The sequence below is a fragment of the Cryptomeria japonica genome, unplaced genomic scaffold (assembly GCF_030272615.1).
Source record: "Cryptomeria japonica unplaced genomic scaffold, Sugi_1.0 HiC_scaffold_651, whole genome shotgun sequence".
Taxonomy (NCBI): Eukaryota; Viridiplantae; Streptophyta; class Pinopsida; order Cupressales; family Cupressaceae; genus Cryptomeria; species Cryptomeria japonica.
Window position 1 is genome coordinate 2,736 of NW_026729446.1, and position 21,388 is coordinate 24,123.

Here is a 21,388-nt window from a genome sequence, read left to right on the forward strand (position 1 = left end):
TAAATAGCTATTTCCCTAAAAATAAACCTAAACCTAGCCCTAACCATGATGTACACCCTAACCCTATCCATAATTCTAACCATGATGTAAACCCTAATCCTAACCATGATTTAAATCCTAATCCTAACCCTAACCATATCCATAATTATTACCTGAAACCTAACTATAACCCTAACCCAAGAAATAACTCTATCCCTAACCATAACCCTAATCATAACCCTAACCATAACCATAACCATAACCATGGTACACAAACTAACATTAATCCTAACCCTAACTCTTAACCCTAACCCTAACCATGATTTAAACCCTAACCCTAGCCATTATCCTATCCATAACTGTAACCCTAAGCTTAGCCATAAATCTAACCCTTACCCCAACACTAACCATGATGTAAACCATAACCCTAACCAGAACTCTAGACCTTAACTCTAACCTAGCCATAACCAAAAACCCTAACCCTAACAATTATCCTTAGCCCTAGCCATAAAATCTAATCTTAATCATTAGCCTAACACTAACCATAACTCAAAACCTATCCCTAATCCTAAGAGTTCATCCTATCCATAATTCTAATCCTAACCTTAATCTTAAATCGTAACCCCAACCATAATCCTCACCCTAACCCTAAGCATGATGTAAATCCTAACCATAAGACTAAACCTAATCTTAATCATGAACCTAACCCTAACCCTAACACTAACCTTAATCTTAACCTTAATCTTAACCCTAGCCTATTTGACTTTAGGGTGTTAAATTTTTAAAAAATAGGTGTCTTGACAAGTCTAGGCTTTCTTTATATATCAAAACATGTTGTTTGATATAAAAAAAAAAAACCTTATGCTGGAAAACTATAAGACTATATTAAAACTATAAATCTTTATATAGTCATATTTTATAAGACTATACATATTTTATAATTTAATTTCTTTACAATTACCCCTGCGGTTGCTACTAGCCTATATATATAGAAATATATATATAAAAAGTTGAGAGATATGGAGGCTTTCATTTCAAAATTTTACGTAGAATTAATAAATTAATAAATGAAATCCTAGATATCTCTTGGCTTTTTTTATATATATTTTTTTTTATATTAAAGATCGAGAATAAACAAAATACAATTAGCTGTAGATAGAGAAGGCTATGCCTCAACCATCAAAACCACCGAGGATCTGTGTTACATCACTACAGAGTAGTCCGATATCAAAAAAGGAATAGTGCAAAAAGGGAAAGTCTAAGCACTACTGCAACATGTGATCAAAAGGATCGATCCAAGTGGTCCACCCTTGGGCCCCTTCCATCCAAACCACCTTCTTTTGGTCTTGGATCTGGGTCAGCATGGCAATGTGATCAGCCTCAGGCATCCTATTACTGTTGATCTCTTTGTGTAGTTTCTATAGAGCCTCTTCAAAGGAAGATTGGTTTTTCACAAGCCTCCTCCATTTTTAGCCATCCTTTATCTCATGTATGAACATAATTGCGTGACCATCTTGTAGGAACCGGAGGAACTTATGCCTTTCGACATTCATAACGAAGGAGACCTACAAGGCAATTTTAAAAAAGTGAGTCTATGAAGAGACTGAGTAAGACACCTATCATTGCCATTAAACTTGTCCTCATTTCGCATCTTCCAAATGAACCAAAGGATATAAGAAGATAAGATAAACCAGAATAAATTAGCATCCTTTTTAGCCCATCAATATAACCAGAAATAGTATTAAGGGTATCCACATGATTAGGAATGCAAAAACCAAACATTAACCAAACCTCCCTGGTGAAGGAGCAGTCAAAAAGAATGTGTCTACCAGTCTCAGGTAATCTACAAATGGAACACATATTAGTACTGAGAGGGTTTCTCCTTAATCAGAGTCTGTCAATAATAAGCTGCCATTTAAAGCATTGTATTTTAGGGGGAATCGGGATTTTCCATAGACGAGTAAATCATTTATACTAGGAGTTGTCAGGTAGATCCAAGTACCACAGAATGTTAACATGTTTAATAATAGAGTCATCATTGGATATTAGATCATAGATGGTGCGACATTTGGTAATGGGAAGGAGAGAGCCACCTTTCCAATTGAGGGTCAGGAATCGGTGGGAGTCCAGATTAGTACTAGAAGGAAGGGCAAGAGTAGCACAAGACTTCCTTATCATATGGTAAGTTCTTTTCTGGGTGGGAGAGAGATAATGCATACTGCTGAGCTCTTCCCAACTGATTAGGAGACCACTCTCAAATAAGTCCTCAAAGATCCTGATGCTGGATTTGGCCCAAAGTTTGGCCGAGCAGCCTTGAGTGAGGGATAAAGGTTTTCTAGCCTTGAAAGAGATTATAAATACTATTGGATCTTCCCAGTATATTCCCATTCAACTGGTTGTTGATATGGATAACTCTATTGAAATGAAACCCCTAACCTCTCCCATGCTGAAATCATCCCTAGAGGACTCCGCTCCTTTTATTAAGGTCAAACCCAAAAATAGAAGAAGGAACTCCCCTATTGGCCAAAATCCTCTGGTCTCAGGGGGGTCTTAACCAAAAATAGACAAAAAGTAGACTATGGGTCAGACTCAAGGGGAGTGGGGAGACCACCCAATGCAATTAGCAGAGATAGGTAGAGTTGGGTTTCCATTGTAGACGGAGCTCAAAGAACATTACCAAAAATGGGGATGGGATCCCCTTCTCATGCTAAATGAAAGTCATCTCATAGAATATAAGGGGTTTAAATCACCCCCACAAGCATGACCTTCTATCCAATTTGGTTAGAGATCATAAGCCAGATATATTACTTGTTCAAGAAACTAAAATGCCTGGTAGCAAAGTGGAAAAAATTAAATTGATGATTTTGAGAGATTGTGGTGTTCACTATGTGGATGCAGATGGTGCTTCAGGTGGTATCACCACTCTTTGGAATTCAAGACTACTATGTGGTAAGGTGGTTCTCTCTTCTCCTAATCACATTGCTACTAGATTCTTTAATCTTAAAGATGGATCCTCCTAGATTATTTCCAGCATCTATGCTCCTAATAGGAGATCTTCTAGGAAAGCCCTCTGGTCTTCCATTTTCCATGCTATAACATTCTTCACTAATGAGAAATGGGTTCTTCTAGGTGATTTCAACACCCCACTCTCAAATTTTGATAAATATGGGGATATGCCCATCTCTATTGATAGTAGACAAGACTTGGCTGACATGATCAACTCTTTGAGCCTTTTGGATCTAGATCTTATTGGTCCTAAGTTCACCTGGTTCAACAGAAATAGTGGGGAGGATCTCATTCAGGTTAAGCTAGATAGGGGCCTTGTCTCTCCTTATTGGATTCAGAATGCTTCCTGTAGACTCAATGCCTTGCCCTGTGTTGGATCAAACCACTTCCCTATTTGCCTTTTGGTGACTCCATTGTTTGGAAGAAAGGGGTACCCCTTTAGAGTTGAGAAAATGTGGTTGATGGCCCTTGACATCCAAGATAAAATTATGGAGTGGTGGAATATTGATATCCAGGGTACGGACATGTTTCATATAGCCAAGAAGCTATCTAATTTCAAGTCCAATATTCAACATTGGAACAAGTCCTCTTTTGGAAATATCTTCAAAATTAAAGATAAACTCAAATTGGATCTTGAGGAGGTTCAAAAGCACACACAAGTTTTTGGGTTTGATAAAGATGTCTCAAACAAATAAATTGAGATTCTGACTAAATTACATGATATTATTTCCATAGAGGAGGAATTCTGGAAACAGAGATCTAGAGCTTTATGGCTTAAACGTGGTGACAAAAACACAAATTTCTTTCATATGATGACCCTTAAACACAAGGCTACAAATAGAATAAATAAAATTCAGATTGGCCAGAGATGGGTTGATAAGCATGAAGAGATTTGTGAGGAAGCCATTAGTTTTTTCACTAATCTTCTTTCACTGGATGATCCTCCTGACCCTCTAGCTCAAAATGAAATCTTACAGAAGGTTCCCACCATTATCTCTCAGGATATGAACTTGGAGCTTACCAGAATCCTTTCTCCTGATGAAGTTCACAATGCGGTCTTCTCTTTTGAAGGTAACAAAGTCCTTGGCTGTAATGGCTTCCCTCTATTTTTCTTTCAGAATTTTTGGCAGGTTATTTTCTCTCATGTGGTCACTATGGCTCAAGAATTTTTTGGATCCCGCTCTCTCTTGAAGGTGTTGAATTCCACCTTCCTTGTCCTCATCCCCAAGAAATCTAATGCCTACTCTTTTTCAAGATTTTAGACCTATTAGTCTTTGCAATTCTTTATATAAAATTTTTACCAAAATCCTAGTGTTCAGACTAAAGAATTTCATCCATTATTTAATCTCTAAGCATCAAAATGGGTTTGTTCCTAGGAGGTAGATCTTGGATTTTGTTATTATGGTGCATGAGAATATCCACTTCCTATCTATCAATAAAAAACCTGGCTTTTTTTTTTTCTGAAATTGAACCTATTGAAAGCTTTTGATAGAGTCAACTAGAGTTTTCTTCTTTGAATTCTTAGGGCATTTGGATTCGAGATAACTTAATCCAGATTATTGAACAATGTGTGTCCACCCCAAAAATTTTAGTGTTTATTAATGGATCTGCCTCTGATTTCTTCCGCCCGTCAAGGGGCATTAGATAGGGGGATCCTCTATCTCCTTTCCTTTTCATTTTGATGAGTGAATCTCTCAGTAAAATTATCCAGAGGGAAGTTACAAAAGGCAATATAATGGGATTATGACCCTCCTCTTAGGCCTCCTCATGCTCTCACCAACAATTTGTAGATGATACTTTGTTGATGGGGACAGGATCGGTTAAAGAAGCTAAGAATTTAAAAAAGACTCTAGATACTTATGAACAAGGTACTAGGAAAAATATTAGCCTAGCTAAAAACTCAAATTTTTTCTTTAACACCCCTGAACAAATAAAAAAGAAGATTGCCTCAATTCTAGGGTGTAAAGTTGGAATTCTGTACAACTCTTATTTAGGTCTTCCCCTCTACCATGGTTCAGCCCTAGACTCTTGGGTGAACCTTATTGATAAATTCTAGAACAAGTTGGCTGGGTGGAAAGGTGCTTTGTTAAGCCAAGTTGGTAAGCTCCAGTTGCTCAAAGCTTCACTTCAGAGCCTCCCATTATGGTATGAGTTTATTCAAAATCCCAGCCAAAATTGTTCATCAACTAGAAAGAATACAACAAAAGAAAATTTAGGACAGGGATTGAATCTAAGAATAGATTACATCTTGTGGCTTGGAATCAGGTTTGCCTTCCCAAGTCCATGGGGGGATTGGACATTAGAAATATGAGAGATTTCCATAAAGCCCTAATGGCCAAGCAACTTTTGAGATGTCTTAAAGAGAATAATGAATGGATTGACATTTGCAAACATAAATACCACATTTTAGATAACCAAAACACTTTGGAATCTTATGCCCTCCCAATGATGTTTCTAATTTATGGAGCAACTTCTTTTGCTCCTCCAAAGTTATTTTGCATGGTTGTAGATGGGTACTGGGGAATGGTGCTAAAATCAGGTTTTGGGATGACTGGTGGACTAGTGATAACCCCCTATCAGATTATGTTTGGGCTTCACCTTTCAAAGAATTATATCTTAGAAAAATTGGCTCCTGGGTAGCTAATTATTTTAGAGATGGAGCCTAGTTGGATCTCAATTATGTGGATAATGCTTTGATACCTATGAAACCTTGGTTGAATTGTATACACATCCCCTGCTCTCATGTGGAGGGTGAAGTGTTCTGGAATTTCTCCTCTTCTGGAAAGTTCAAGGTTGCCAATGCTTATAAGTTCATCTCCAGAAACTCCCCCACACCCTTCTGGGTGGGTATCTTGATGTTTATGTAGGGTAAGATCTCTGCCATTGACAATCTTTGCAAAAGAGGTCTTCCTCTTGCTAATAGATGTTTCCTTTGCAAAGAAGCAGATGAAAATGTTGGTCATCTGTTGCTTCACTGCTCTTTTGTCAGGGATATCTGGAATTTCTTCCTTAATATCTGGAACACTAATTGGGTCTTCCTTGATTTAGTTCAAAGGATGTAGTTTGAATGGATGTGCTCCTTTGAAACTCGGGCTTTGGGAGTTCTCTAGAATTTGTCTCTTCCTCATATTGCTTGGGGTATTTGGAAAGAAAGAAACAATAGAGTCTTTAGAGATTTGGAATCTTTTGCGCTTGTTGTGGCTACTAGAATTCACATTTCTACCAAGGACAATTTTTTGCACTCCTTCCCCAGCAGAAAGAATGACAATCCTCTCCCTACTCTCTAGGCGGAATGGGATACTATCAATCGGTGGAAAATTGATTGGAATATTGCAATTCCAATGCACAAAACAAAGCAGTGCAAACAAAATGTTCTTTGGCATTGCCACCTATGGGATGGATCAAAATCAATGTGGATGGGGTGGCTAAAGGGAATCCTCGACCGACCAGGTGCGGGGGAGTGGCTAGGAATCATACGGGTTTGTTGGTTTCTGCAATGGCGCTCCCTCTGGGCACCTAGTCCAACCACTTTGTGAAGGCCAGCGCTGCCCACATTGGGTTACACATGGCTAAAAGAGAAGGCTTTAGAAAAGTCTGGCTGGAGTCTGACTCACTAAACACTCTTAATTGTCTGAATGGGTGCACGGGTCCTAGATGGATGATTGCTAATCTGATCAAGGATTTCCAAGATATAATAAATAAGTTGGAAGAATTCAAAGTTTTGCATGTATTACGGGAAGGAGACAAAGCGACAGATCTACTGGCCAATATGGCGATGGGCTACATGGCGGCTAAATGGTGGAGTAGTAGGGTTTCATTCCCCAAACACCTATGCGATCTGGCTTGTGATGAGCTCACCCACTTGCGTTAATCAATGATCTTTAATCATGATTTGATTGAGTTGTTGGAAAAATGGCTCCTTTTTGTTTTCCCTAACTGAAGATCTAGAAACTTCCCTTGTACTTGGATTTTCTATCTGATTGTGTGGCCCATTTTTTTCTACTACTCAAAGACTTTTCTAGTGTGGCCCATTTCCTATGATTGTTCGAAGACTTCTCTGGTGTGGTCCATTTCCCGCAACTATTCAGAGACTTCTCTAGTGTGGCCCATTTTCTGTAGTTTGGCGACCCAGATCATTATGGGTGGGGACAAGAACACGCAAGAACCATCTACTTCTGAGAAATGGAAGAAAAACAAGGAGGTGTGGCAGGAAATCATTGATGGGGGATTGTCCCCTTCTTGGAAAGACTTCATGGCCCTTCTCCTCTGCTAATAGAATCCTTTGTCAATGGGTGGAAGAAAGGGGTCCCGAGGGCTTATGGTGTTGATTACCAGCTGGATGAAACCCTGGTGACGATGGTTACTGGTCTGGCGATGAATGGCAAAAGGTTCTATAATGATAGGAAAATAGGGGAGGAGGACTTGGCAAATTTTTTTGACAAATACAAGGAGCGATCAAGAGTTAACAAAATGGCTGATGGTGGCTACAATGGGAAAGATCTTATGGCTCCCAAAGTGGACATGGTCGAGTTCATCATGAGGTATATTACACTCGATGGTAGATATGCCAGTATCTTTTCCTACCATTTTACCATTTTGAATCATTTTACACATGGAAAAATCATTTCTATTCCTTTCTATCTAGCCTCCTCTTTAGAGAATAGTCTTGAAAAACATATGGAGAATCCAAATAATCATGTTCTTCATGAAGGGCTTATTGTGCTCATCATGGAGTACACTAAGACCCTTGAAGTTGTTCCCTCTCTATCTAAGAAAGGCCAACATACTAATATTCAGGATGTATCTGACTCAGAAATGGATTTGGAGGATAGTGGGGGTGCCATTCCTTTTGACGACCCTGATTATAAGCCAGTGGAAGAAGGTGAGATGATGGTCAGCCTTGGGACGTTTAGTAGTAAGAATCTCTCCAAATGGGTGGGCAAAAAATATAAATCTACCAGCAAACTGATTTCTAAGGACGAGCCCCATTCTAAAAAGAAGAAGCTTGCAGCTAAGGACTATGGTCCGAAGACTTCAAACCAAAAAATTAAACTAGACATTCCAATCAATGTCTTGAAGGAAAAGAAAGGGACCATATCTAAATAAGAGGATAGTAGGTTACAGAGAAATAATAATTTGATGAGCTTGGTTATGGAAGTGACTAGAAGGCAGGAGAGCTGATGGAAGTGGGTGGAGAGAGAAATTGATACCCTCAAAGTGGGGATAAAGGAGATTATTGATATCTTTATAGCCTCACTTGAGCCTAGCAAATCTGAGAAGCTCATAATTATGACCTAGAAGCTCTCCCAAGATGTCGAAGTGATGAAATACATTCTCATTTTCCTGCAATTGAACAAAAAGCTACCCTCTTTTTCCAAAAATCCTCAAAGTCACCAAGAAATACATGCAAAACCAAAAACATCCTTTTCCTTTTGCATGAGAACTCAATTAGCAACTTCCCATGCGAACACAAAAATCACTTCACATCAACACAAAAGAAAAGGGTAACAAATATTAATTACCAATTACAACTCCAAATGACCAATAAAATTAAAATAAATAACTGAATTCATAAATAAAAAATAAATACAGTAAAAATGTAGTTCTATAATATAATAAACCTATAATGAATACATATATACAAACAAACAAGTGAAAGAGAATCGCAACATCACACCCTACTCATAAATGAGTGATGTGACATTGTCCCTTTCACCTCCACAATAATAAGGCAACATGGCAATGACATAGCATCATCAAAAACATTATCACATCTAATATAAACATAAAATATAGGTTATCACATGGAAAAACATCACAATCAATAAATATAAGCCAAATCACATGATAATGAATAGGCACAAATAACCAAACACAACCCAAACATCAACATAGTCTTGAGTATACCATCATCCAACATAGAAACATAATGTATCAATGTCACCACAGAATATCTCAACATAAAAGAGTCTAAACAAGTCCATAAGTAACCTTAATATGTACCATAAAAGAGTTTGTCATGGAAGGGCACTACAATTAGTTATCCCATTCTAGGAATCCACATGTGGGAAAATAATATTAAATAATCATGTTCACAACCCACCTTTTTTGGATGTTAGTGGAACCCACCACCCCATATGAATATATTACAAAGAATAGTGAGAATAAATGTTTCAAAATATTTTTTCAATACACCCTAAGTGTCATAGGCCACTTTCCAAGGATATTGGAACCATGTAGTCTGACATAAGATTTACAAGGTAGATGACACCTTAATTCTAACACTTTGTTCACTATTTTGCAACCTTAAAAAGGTGGATATACATTTGTAAAATTGCATAACACCTAGTAATTAAATGGTAGACTCTTTATTATAAGGTGTTTATTTTTTATAAATACTTTAGGATGCATCATATTAAATAAAAATAGAACAAAGAAAGGAACTTGTGTTATTTCATGTCATCATAACTTTTGATAAGTCTAGCAAGATTCTTGGTTTCCCATGGATGGAATGATTTCAAGTAATCTCTTCTATTGGAAACATAAGTATGTGTTATCATTGATGTCAAATTTGTTGTCATGGGAGATCGATTGCAACTTGCATGGTGTTGTTGTCATCGATATCACACTTGCATATATTGATGACAAAGGTGAAGAGGAAGTTGTAGTTGCTCGGTTGTATGGTACAAAAATGAGTGTCCAAATGTTGTTATGATGTATGGTGGTGATATTGAGTTATTATGTGGTGTTTCAAAAGGTTTAAAGTCTTTATGGGAGAATGTTTCATATTCCCCCACTTTTTCTACTGATGTCTTTCAGTTTTAGATTTAATGTCTATGTTGTATGGATGTTGCACTATTATGTTTTCAAGTCCTTGATTGTTTAGATGTTAAAGTTAGTTGTTACAATTTGTTGGCAGTGAGGTTGTATGTCAAGACTACTTTGGAGAATGTTATGCATTGCTTCGTAGTGTTGGTCCAAGTGTTGTGGCTTGGAGGACATGTTCATATTGTTCATGTAGTGTTCCATTTCATAATTCAAGTGTTAGTATGCTCCAAAAGAGAAGTTATGTTATTATGTTATTTGATCTAATCTATTGTGTATGTCTTTGGTTGACTCAATTTCTTTATCTTATTTGGATCATACTCTTTTGGTCTAGATATGCATTGGAGATTGAGTTAAAGTGTTGTTATGAGTCTCATCATGGTGTACGGAGATCCACATTGAGTAATTTGCATTGAAATTTTTTTGGGGTCGACGAGTTAACATACTTTATTGTTTATCTACACATTACCTTATAAAACCTAATGCTAACCCTATATGCACTAGAATCCAAACCTTAAACAAAAATTAAGTCATAACACTAAACTAATTTGAAACCTAACCATAACCATAAATGTAAACTAAATGATAAAATAATTTGGATCTTCTATAGATATATGTGTACACTATTATCACATGTAATGTCTCCATTAAAAATTCAATTAATCTAATCTTACATTTGAGCTCTTATCAATATTAACATAAAAAATATCCTAATTTACAAAGGTTTTCCTCTAGAAAGATATATTTTAACCTATAAGGTCAAGTTTTTGATGGAAATTAAATTTAGTTGAATAATAATTATTGTTTAAAAAAGTATTACAAAAGCTACGCAGGGGAGATATACGCAATGAAAAGCTATACTGCATTCAACAAAAAGAAATGTATATTAAAACAATAAATGCTTATATATACATGACATGCTTTCAAACAACATAGCCCTAGTATATTTGGAAAAAAATCGAGCCAAATGGGAATATAATTATGCGTAGGTCCACTTCGCATGATTGCCTCCTCTTCCTGTTATCTTAAAATAAAGTTATTTTTATTATGGTTATAAAAAGGAGATACCTTTTTTTATGATTATAGATTAATATTTCTTTTAGTTTTAATTTTATTTATATATGTTAAATACCTCCCAATGATACTAATCTATATTGACATATATAGATTACTTAAAACAAAAAAATATTAATCTAAAAAAGGGAAGCACATAAATTTTTTATTATAATCATAATTAAAAAATTAAAAAACACAAGACAAATTAGCCTATAATCATAAAAAAGAGTTACTCACTTATAAAGAAGGTATCTGCTTTTTATGATTATAGACAATTATAAGCTAGTCTATCTTTTATACATACATACATTTATGTATGTGTATATGTATGTGTGTACACACAGACATAACTAAAAGACATATAATCATAAAAAGGAGATACCTCCTTTTAATGATTATAGGTTAATATCTCGTTTAATTTTATTTTTATTTTTAAATTTATATATGTTAGATACCTCTTCTTATGATTATAGGTAAGGATATTTTTTGTTTTGCTTTTTCTTTTATCTAAGTTATATACATTAGTTTCTCCTTGTACACACACATAACTTTATGTTTAAGTTAATATGCTTCTCTTTTCTAGATTCATGTTTATGATATTAAGATAAAGTTATTTTTATTATGGTTATAAAAAGGAGATACCCTTTTTATGATTATAGGTTAATATTTCTTTTTATTTTATTTTTTATTTTTATATTTATATATGTTAAATACCTCTCAATGATACTAATCTATATTGACATATGTAGATTACCTAAAACAAACAACATATTAATCTACAAAAGAGGTACTTAAAGTATATAAAGATAAAAACAAAAAGAAAATCAAAAGAGTTACTTATAAGGAAGGTATCTCCTTTTTATTATTATAGACAATTTTATATATATATATATATATATATATATATAATCATAAAAAGGCAATACTTTCTTTTTATGATTATAGGTTAATATCTCTTTTAATTTTTCTTTTTATTTGTATATTTATATATGTTAGTTTCTCCTTATACACACATAACTTTATGTTTAAGTTAATATGCTTCTCTTTTTCAGATTCATGTTTATGATATTAAGATAAAGTTATTTTTATTATGCTTATAAAAAGGAGATATCCTTTTTATGATTATAGGTTAATATTTCTTTTAATTTATAGGTTAATATTTCTTTTATTTTTATATTTATATATGTTAAATACCTCTCAATGATACTAATCAATATTGACATATATAGATTACCTAAAACAAAAAAGATATTAATCTAAAAAAGAGAAGCACACAATTTTTTTATTATAATCATAATTAAAAAAAAAACACAAGACAAATTAACCTATAATCATAAAAAAGAGGAATCTAAAGTATATAAAGATAAAAACAAAAAGAAAATCAAAAGAGTTACTCACTTATAAAGAAGGTATCTCCTTTACACACATATATATAAAAGGTTACTCACTTATGATTATAGACAATTATAAATTAGTATTGTCTTTTACACATATATATAAAGTCACCTCCTTTTTATGATTATAGGTTAATATCTCTTTTAATTTTGTTTTTGTTTTTATATTTATATATGTTAGATACCTTCTTTTTAAGATTATAGGTTAATATCTCTTTTTATTTTTTATTTAATTTTATATTTATATATTTTAGATACCTCCTTTTTATGATTATAGGTAAGTACATGTTTTGGTTTTCTTTTTGTTTTTTATCGAAGTTATATACGTGAGTTTCTTCTTATACACACATAACTTTATGTTTAAGTTAATATGCTTCTCTTTTTCAAATTCATGTTTGTGATATTAAGATAAAGTTATTTTTACTATGGTTATAAAAAGGAGAAACCCTTTTCATGATTATAGGTTAATATTTCTTTTAATTTTTTTTTTGTTTTAATATTTATATATGTTAAATACCTCTCAATGATAATAGGTAAGCATATCTTTTGGTTTTCTTTTTGTTTTTACCTAAGTTATATACCTTAGTTTCTCCTTTTGCACACACATATAACTTTATGTTTAGGTTAATATGCAACTCTTTTTCAAACATGTTTATAGTGTTAAGATAAATTAATTTTTATTATGGTAAAATTATTAACAAATTTGTATTTATTATATATGTTTTTGGATTAGATTGTGTAGAATTTTTCTCGATTAAATTTGTATTTAATGGTTTCTGTGCCTTTTTAGGTTAATATATGTCTATATAGATTAGCATCTCTTTTTTAGGCACATATATATAGATTAGTATCCCAATTTTTATAGGTTAGTGTCTCTTTTGGTTTTCTCTTTGTTCTTATATATATATATAATTTTATTGTTTTATATGCTTCTCTTTTCTAGGTTATTATCTCATCTTATGTTTTCATCTTTATGTCTATTTATTTGATTTTATATTTATTGTCATCGTTATGTCTTGAGTGTTCTCATGTTTAACTTCATTTTTTCCATTTTTTTTAATTTTAATTTTTAATTGTTTTTTTTCTAATCTTTTCCCTCATCCCAACTCTCCTCTCTCCTTTATATCTACTTTTACAATCCTATTACACATTTTCCTCTTCTTGATGAAAGACTACTATGATTGAAAAAATTAAAAAACAAATACAATTTAAATCAAAACTCATACACTTAGTCTAATAAACTGTGAATTGTGAAATATTAATGCCAACCAATCATAATTTCAAACAGTGAATTGTGAAATATTAATGCCAACTAATCATAATTCAAATTGCAAGCTCAAAACTTGAAAAACAGTTACGGTCAAACAAATGACCGTTAGAAATCACTGCTCCCCCATGACATATGTACACCCAAGTATATTCAGAACTTTCAGTTGTAATCAAGGTTCACGTAATCTTTACGCAACGTGGAAGTGACCCACAGTAAATTACTCACATTAAAAATGCTCTATATATGCTGTGGATAAGAAACTCTTGATCAGAGTTCTGGTGTTGGTTGTGATCATGGCTGCAATCAGTACACAGTTGACCTTTCCCAAAGGAAATTCCCAAGATAGCAATGCAGAACACAGGAACTCTACAGTGGTTTATAAGGATCCCCACTAGCTAGTTGAAGACAGGATTGAGGATTTGCTTTCAAGGATGACTTTGGCTGAGAAAATTGGGCAGATGACCCAAATTGAGAGAGTAGTGGCTACCCCTGCAATTATAAGGGACCTTGGAATAGGTATGAATGTTTTTAGTCTTGTGGCTTAGGATTATTTTGATCCAACTGGGTTGCATTTTTCTAAAAAGGTTTCTGAATTGGTTATTTTAGATTGCAACAGGGTAATGAATTGAGTAATATAGCTTGAAATGGGGAGTTATACTATGTTATTAGATTGTAGGAATTATGGTATTGTAGCTTGGGATAAGCATCAATTGGGTGTCACTGCTACATTTGTTTTCTGGGATTTATACGGTGTTGTTGGATTGTCGGAATTATGGCATTCTGGCTTGGAATGGTTATGAATAGGGTATTATACTCCATTTTTCAGGGTTCACGGATTAAGGTATATTGTGATTTTGGATGAGCATTTTCTGGGTATCATTCTGCGTCTTTTCAGGGTTTGGGGATTAAGGTATTGAAGATTGGGATAAGTATGAATTGAGTATTATGTTACATTTTAAATATGTTTTGGGTAATAAGGTATTTCTGAACAGGGTATGATGCTGCATTTTTCAGGGGTTAAGGTATGATGTATTTTAGCTTGCGATATTTATGGAGTGGCTTCATTTTTCAGGGTTTTAGGATTTAGGAAATTTGGCTTGGTATAATTACGATTTAGGTATCGTACTGCTGAAGTATCAACTAGATACTATACTGCATTTTTTTTTTCAGAGTTTAAATATAGCTTGGAAGAGATATAAATTACGTACTATTCTGCGGTTCTTTTGAAGGTTATAGGCTTTGGGCATTACAGATTGGGACTTAATCCAAGAAATCGAAGGTACAACTTTTTGGGTATTGTATATTTTATGCGGTTTCTGCTAAATAAATTGGATTGTACACTGCATTCTTTCAGGGTTTACGATAAGTATAAACTAGGTATGATAGTGCATTTTGTTTTGGATGTCTTTTCTTTGAATTTTCTTGGCATTTTACTAGCATACGGAGTAGAACGGTTGTACACTTGTAGTAATCCAAGACATTTAAGGTCAGTTTTTTTGATATATTAAATTGCATTAGTTTAAGGATAATTCCTGGTTTGGGGTCTTAGATATCGTAGCTTGGGATGAGCAGGAACTGGATATATATATATTTTCACTGTGTAGGTTTCAAAAAGTTGTAGATTGTGGTATGGATTGGTTGTACTGTATAATCTTTTTGGGCATAGCTTGAAATGTATATGGATAGGTTAATATACTGCATTTTATATCAGAATTTAGGGTAAGGTTTTAAGGGAGGCTTCAGGATCTATTTTTATGGAGTGGGAGGTCTCATAAAATCAAAAAAAAATATGTTGCAGGAATGTTTTCCTGAAAAATAGCAGTCCCTATTTTTTAGGACTGAATATTTCAGCAGGTGAAATTGGGATGGGGCAAGAAATTGCCCAACCAGCTTTGGAAATTCTTTGCCACTTGTTAGTTAGCTAATATTTTAGATTCCCAAATTCTTTTAAGAAGCCCTCTCCATGGAACCTTACCTTAGTGTGAAGGGTAGGCATTATGGTGAATTAATTTTTCTATTTAGGGTTTAAAGGCTTCTAGCTTGGGATAAGTGTGTACTGGATGTTATTCTGCAGTTAGCTGAATGTTTTTCCTAAAAAAAGATGGTTCTATCATTTGTGCATTTGAAGGTACGTCTTTTACACTTGTATACTGCATTTGTATTGGGTTTTTTGCAATGAATTATGCATGTGTTACACTATTGAGATTGATCGAACATAAGGATTGTATTAATTTTGAGCTGGCGAGTGGTTTAAATGCTAAAATTGGGCACCCAAGTTGAAAGTTCAGTTGAAGAGAAATTATCCCATGTCAAAAGATTAATTTTTCTATTCTGTATTTGTTCATTGGGTATTTGAATTTTTTATGGATTTTTGGAGATAGCTGGATCATGATATGTTTGAATAAAAGTTTTGTTTATACATCATATTTTAAGGATGTGTTGTATTGGGCAAAAGTGGCTCATACCAATTTTGAAAGAATGCTGTACTATTGTGTTGTTACCTCAAGGATTTTGTGTGTTGTGGCTAAGGAGAGTCATGATAGTTTTGAATGACTGCTATGGGACCACGTTCGTATCAGATTTTTTTTTATGACATCATTATTCATTGATGTAGAAATTTGAATCTCAAGGGTTCTTTGTATACCGCAGATTTTTATGGATGTATTGCATTAGGTTAAAATCTAGATGGGTCATCATGATTTTGGAAGTATTGATATTTTCCCATGTTAATACAAGTTATTTATAATGTTTTTTATTAATTTAAATAGTAATTTGGATCTCACGTATTTTGCAGATTATTTCTCAGATCCTGAGAATTAGTAGCACAACCGTATGTTTCCAATGACTGCAAAATATTTACAAAACTCAGGATCTAACTCTCCTACCCATTCTATCTCTCCCATTACACATCTCCAATTTAATATCTCTTCCTTTCCTCACAAAGACACTGTGTCCTAATAGAATACTAACTCTTGATCTTTAGTAATCATGCAACAATTGTCTCCCACTATTTTGTGCCACTACTAACTATTCTAAACATAGCAAATACTATTAGACTAGTCTCCTAAATCTAGGGGATAGGTTTGATCATGCCTCTTAAAACATAAAAGTTAGTTTGCATCATTCTCTCCTTCTTTTAAAATTTTGAACCTCTTGGTTTAAGCTTATTTGCATGAGAATCATCTTTTTGACCATCCAATTTGACTTGAAGAATCAAGCCATGGTGTTCCCTTCCACCAAATTAAAAATTTTCTCAAATCATCACTTTTTGACTTGAAAAATCAAGCCATGATGTTCCCTTCCACCAAATTAAAAATTTTCTTAAATCATCACTTTTGTTTTCTTTTGCTTCCAACCACTTGTTGGAATAGAGATCCTCCTCCTTTGTCAATTTATCTTCTTCTTTTTGCAGCTCCTTGAAGGCTTAGGAGTTCTCCTCCACTGAAAATCATCATTATTTTTCACAACATTTGTATCACCTGCACATAAATCATTTAAAACAGGAATAAAGTTAAAGGAATAAAAATCTCCCACTAGTGCCTTCTCCTCCTCTGTGTTCTGCCATTTAGGCATGCTTCCTTTTTCATATTTCGTGAGATGGTCTTCTTGTCTTACATTAGTGTGATGTTGTTCACAGTACAAATTCTTTTAGACATTGTCCCTTAAAACATAACTGTACTTATCTTTACTCTTAGCCTCAATCATCCTTGTTCCTTCCTCTATTTGAATTACCACCTCTTTTGCTGGTTGCTTTGCTTACTCTATTCAATTTCTCTTCTGTTTTTAAAGTTAATTGATAGCTTCATCTACAGAATTCACCTTGAGTAAGGTTAACTCATTTTGTAGCTGGAATCTAAGTCTATTAATATACCTGGCCATAGTATGCTCATTGTCTTCTTGCAAATTAGTTCAACTTCATAGATTCTTCAGTGTAGGTAGATATGGAGGACTCCTCCTGTTTGAAGTTCTGAAATTCTATAAAAAGCTTTTGCTGGTAATCTGAAGGCATGAAACTAGTCTTTAAATGCTTCAATATCTTTGGCCAGAACTTAATTTTCACCTTCTTCAATATCTTTGGCCAAAACTTAATTTTCACCTTTCATTGACTCCTAGTGTTTTGAAGATTCTCCCACCATAGAGTTGCATGACCTCATCTTTGAAGCTGCAATCTTCACCTTTCGTGGATCAGCTTCCTCAATCCCTTCCATATCATAGTACTTTTCTAAGTCTTGAATCCAATCCAAGAACACCTCAAGATTTACTTCACCTTTAAAAGCAGGAACGTCAACCTTGACTCTAGTTCCTTGTTTTTTAATGGCTATTCTAAGCCTCCTAAATCTGAGGGATCGGTTTGATCATGCCTCCTAAATCACAGGAGTTCATTTGCATCACAATCTATGATTTATTTGGTTTGATAAGATTTGTTGGATGTCTAGTAGTTCTTGCTAGCTTCAATTTATTAGTTCTTTAATTTTCCTTTAAAATACTTGGTGCATGTCAATATTGTATTTTGTAGGTATATTGTTATAGGAATATCATTATAGTTTACTAAGATTTCTTGATGCCTTATTATAACTTTAAAGTATAATTGAAAGCGCAATTGCCTTCTATAGTCAAGAGTCTTTGGATGTATGATATTTAGAACTTTGAATTTTAATGTATAACTAAGGCAAAATTGACTTCTGCAGTCAAAGTCTTTGAGTTTATAGTATTGTCTGGTTTTCTTATACTGCAATCACAATAATTCAACACGTCTGTAGTCAAGAGTCTTTGGATGTATGGTATTTAGAACTTTGAAGTTTAATGTATAACTGAAGGCAAAATTGACCTCTGCAGTCAAAGTCTTTGAGTTTATAGTATTGTCTCGTTTTCTTATATGGCAATCACAATAATTGAACATGTATGCCGTGATCCATGATGGGGAAGGTGTTATGAATGTAATAGTGAAGATACTGAAGTAGTTGTAAAAATGGCAGAAATCATTGAAGGGCTACAGGGCTCTCCTCCTGAAGAACATCCTAATGGCTATCCATATGTGGGGGGACGGTATGCTAGCTTTGTTACCATTTTTCATTTATTTTCAAAACTCTTGGGAATGTTTTTCCTAATCATGATTTTCTTGTGTTCGAATGTTCAATTTCAGACAGAATGTTGTAGCTTGTGCCAAGCATTTTGTTGGAGATGGTGGAACAGAGGGAGGAGTCAATGAACACAATACTCTGGCAACCTACTATGATCTTTTCTAGATTCACATGCGTCCATACCTGTACTCCTTGGCAAAGGGTGTGTCAACTATCATGGCTTCTTACTCTTGCTGGAATGGAGAAAAAATGCATGCAAACCAACACCTTCTAACTAGGATTTTGAAAGATGAACATGGATTCAAAGTAAGTAAATATGACAAATAGAGTGATTCATTTTATTTATTTTCTGTAATAATAATTTTATCACAGAGGAAGAACTCTAATCAGAACACTACTTCCATTGGATTTCCAAAGCATACCGATTTTTTTTCTTCTGATTAATACATGGAGCAGGGCCATTTAAGAAACATGTCTTTTCTATTACAAGAAAATCATGAAATACGTTCCCAGACAATACGCAAGAAATCTTGAGCTGATAATTGGCTTGATCGTTTTGAGTACAAGGATTTATCATTTCAGATTGGGAAGGAATAGATAGGATCACCTCACCACCAGGCTCAAACTACTCATACAATGTTTGTTCTTCGATCAATGCAGGAATGGACATGGTGATTTTAAATGATTAATCATGTTTCCATACCACTATATTGGTTTTCTTTCCAGTCAGTAATTTATTTTATCTAATCTTGAAACTATGTAGGTGATGGTCCCTTTCAAGTTCAAAAATTACATTAGTAACCTTACAAAATTAGTCAATTCAGGCCAGATTTCTATGAGCAAAATAGATGATTCAATTAGGAGGATTCTCAGGGTCAAGTTCATTGCTGGCTTGTTTGAACATCCCAAAACAGACAGATCATTGTTGGGCATGGTTGGAAATCCTGTGAGTAAAATGAAATCCACTTGCATTGCATGTATTTTTCACTTTGAGGACATTGTATTACAATGTTGACAAGAAGCAAGTGGATTTAATTTTGATTTTTAATAAATTTTTGTTTTGGTTCAAGCTCACAGAGAAATAGCCAGAGAAGCGGTTCACAAGTCACTGGTTCTCTTGAAGAATGGAAACAAGGGTGAGAAACCATTACTACCTTTAAACAAGAAAACCCAGAAGATACTAGTAGCAGGCAGTCATGCAAACAATCTGGGATATCAGTATGGTGGATGGACAATAAACTAGGCAGGCAGTAGTGGATCCATGACTGTAGGTAAAAATTTGATAACCCAGAAGGCTTGTGTATCTGCTTATATCATACTTAATAGTTTTGAGTCAATGTCATCTGCCTATCTCATAATTAAGAAGATTAATTCAGATGACTATTGAGATAGATTCTTTCTTGGAGTAGAAGATAGATGGATGGTAGAAGATAGTTGGTTTAAATGGGTCTAAGCAAGAGTTCACAATCTCAAATTCCTCATTGTACCTTTAGATCAACTGCTTTAATTTCCTATCTTGAGCTAATTCTCTCTCCAAGATGATCTGCCCCTTATTATTTTTTTATGTATATGATAATGTTGACACCTTTCCAGTTTAAGAACCAATTCTCAAGTAAAATTTGTAACCAATTCTCAAGTCACAATTCTCAAGTAAAATTTGTCTCTTTTTTCACAGGAACCACTATTGTGGTAGGGATCTAGGGTGTTGATGGTGATTGTGGACCTAAATTGGGTCTAGTACTATCTAGGTTATGGATCGACTTAATGAAACATGTTGTTAGGACTTCTCGATGTGCTTACGAGATGACTTTTGGATTGGATGATATTTGTTTGGTCTCAGGCCGCCATGTTTTATAATTATGTAATCGGTTTTATTATTTGGTGGTCGACCTAATTGTTTAAAGTCGAGGGTTTGTATATATATGTGTAAGATCTCTTTGTTGATCATGTAAGGGATAAGGTAATGCAAGTGAATAATGTAATAATCATTCATGCAGAGGATTTGGTCGATCATAGGTGATCGAGTTGGGTTTATGCAAGAGATTTAAGACCTCCGGTATTGAGCTTAACCAAAACTATATCCAGGCATAAAAGATGTTATTATTGCAATTCATTCTTTCTTTCAGATTGTAGTTTGGATTTTTATGTAGTCAGTGAGAGTCCTTTTTGTAATGAGCAGTGTGATCTAGGTTGTTGGCCTTCCTGCAAGTATTATTTGATTGTCGGTAGGCTTCCCACTATATTTTTTCCCTTTACCAGGTTTTCCATGTACAAATCTTGGTGTCATGTGGATGGTAACTATTCTCTAATTGTTGGTTGTGCTTAATTGGTATATCTTCTATTTTGGTAATTGGTTTATGTATTCCGGTATTGATCTTATGTGTTTGGGTATTAAAGTTTTAATTTTTTAAGATTTTGGCAATCTAGTGACAATTGATTCACCTACCCCCCTCTTAGTTGTCCTCTGGTTATTTGAACTGTCTAACACCACTCACATTCTAATGAAATAAATTATCCAAATTAGCCTCCATAGATTTGGTAATTAAACATTAGGAAGCCTTAATTTTGACAACTTCTTCTTAGATAAATATTATAGGTAGGACTAATGGTAGTAAAACTCATGCACAAAGGAGGGAAATTTGAATTTGAATTTGCAAATTATGATTAAGCAATACTAATTTTTGTGACAATGATTGATTAGATAATTAGTTACAAAATTTGAATTAAGGTTTTTGTAAATTTTACAATTTAAAATTAGGGTTTTTGTAAATTCAGCC

General features: G+C 34.0%; 1 long non-coding RNA gene across 2 annotated transcripts; it reads left to right on the forward strand.

The window, feature by feature from the left end:
• Positions 1 to 13,792: 13,792 nt before the first annotated feature.
• Positions 13,793 to 20,661, forward strand: LOC131035453 (uncharacterized). Of its 2 annotated transcripts, XR_009370687.1 has the most exons (6): positions 13,793 to 14,046; positions 18,507 to 18,576; positions 18,674 to 19,282; positions 19,375 to 19,557; positions 19,689 to 19,882; positions 20,287 to 20,661. It is a non-coding gene; the product is annotated as an uncharacterized LOC131035453 (long non-coding RNA). The 2 variants fall into 2 exon arrangements; XR_009370686.1 differs by having other exon boundaries at positions 18,674 to 19,557.
• The last annotated feature ends 727 nt before the right edge of the window (positions 20,662 to 21,388 follow it).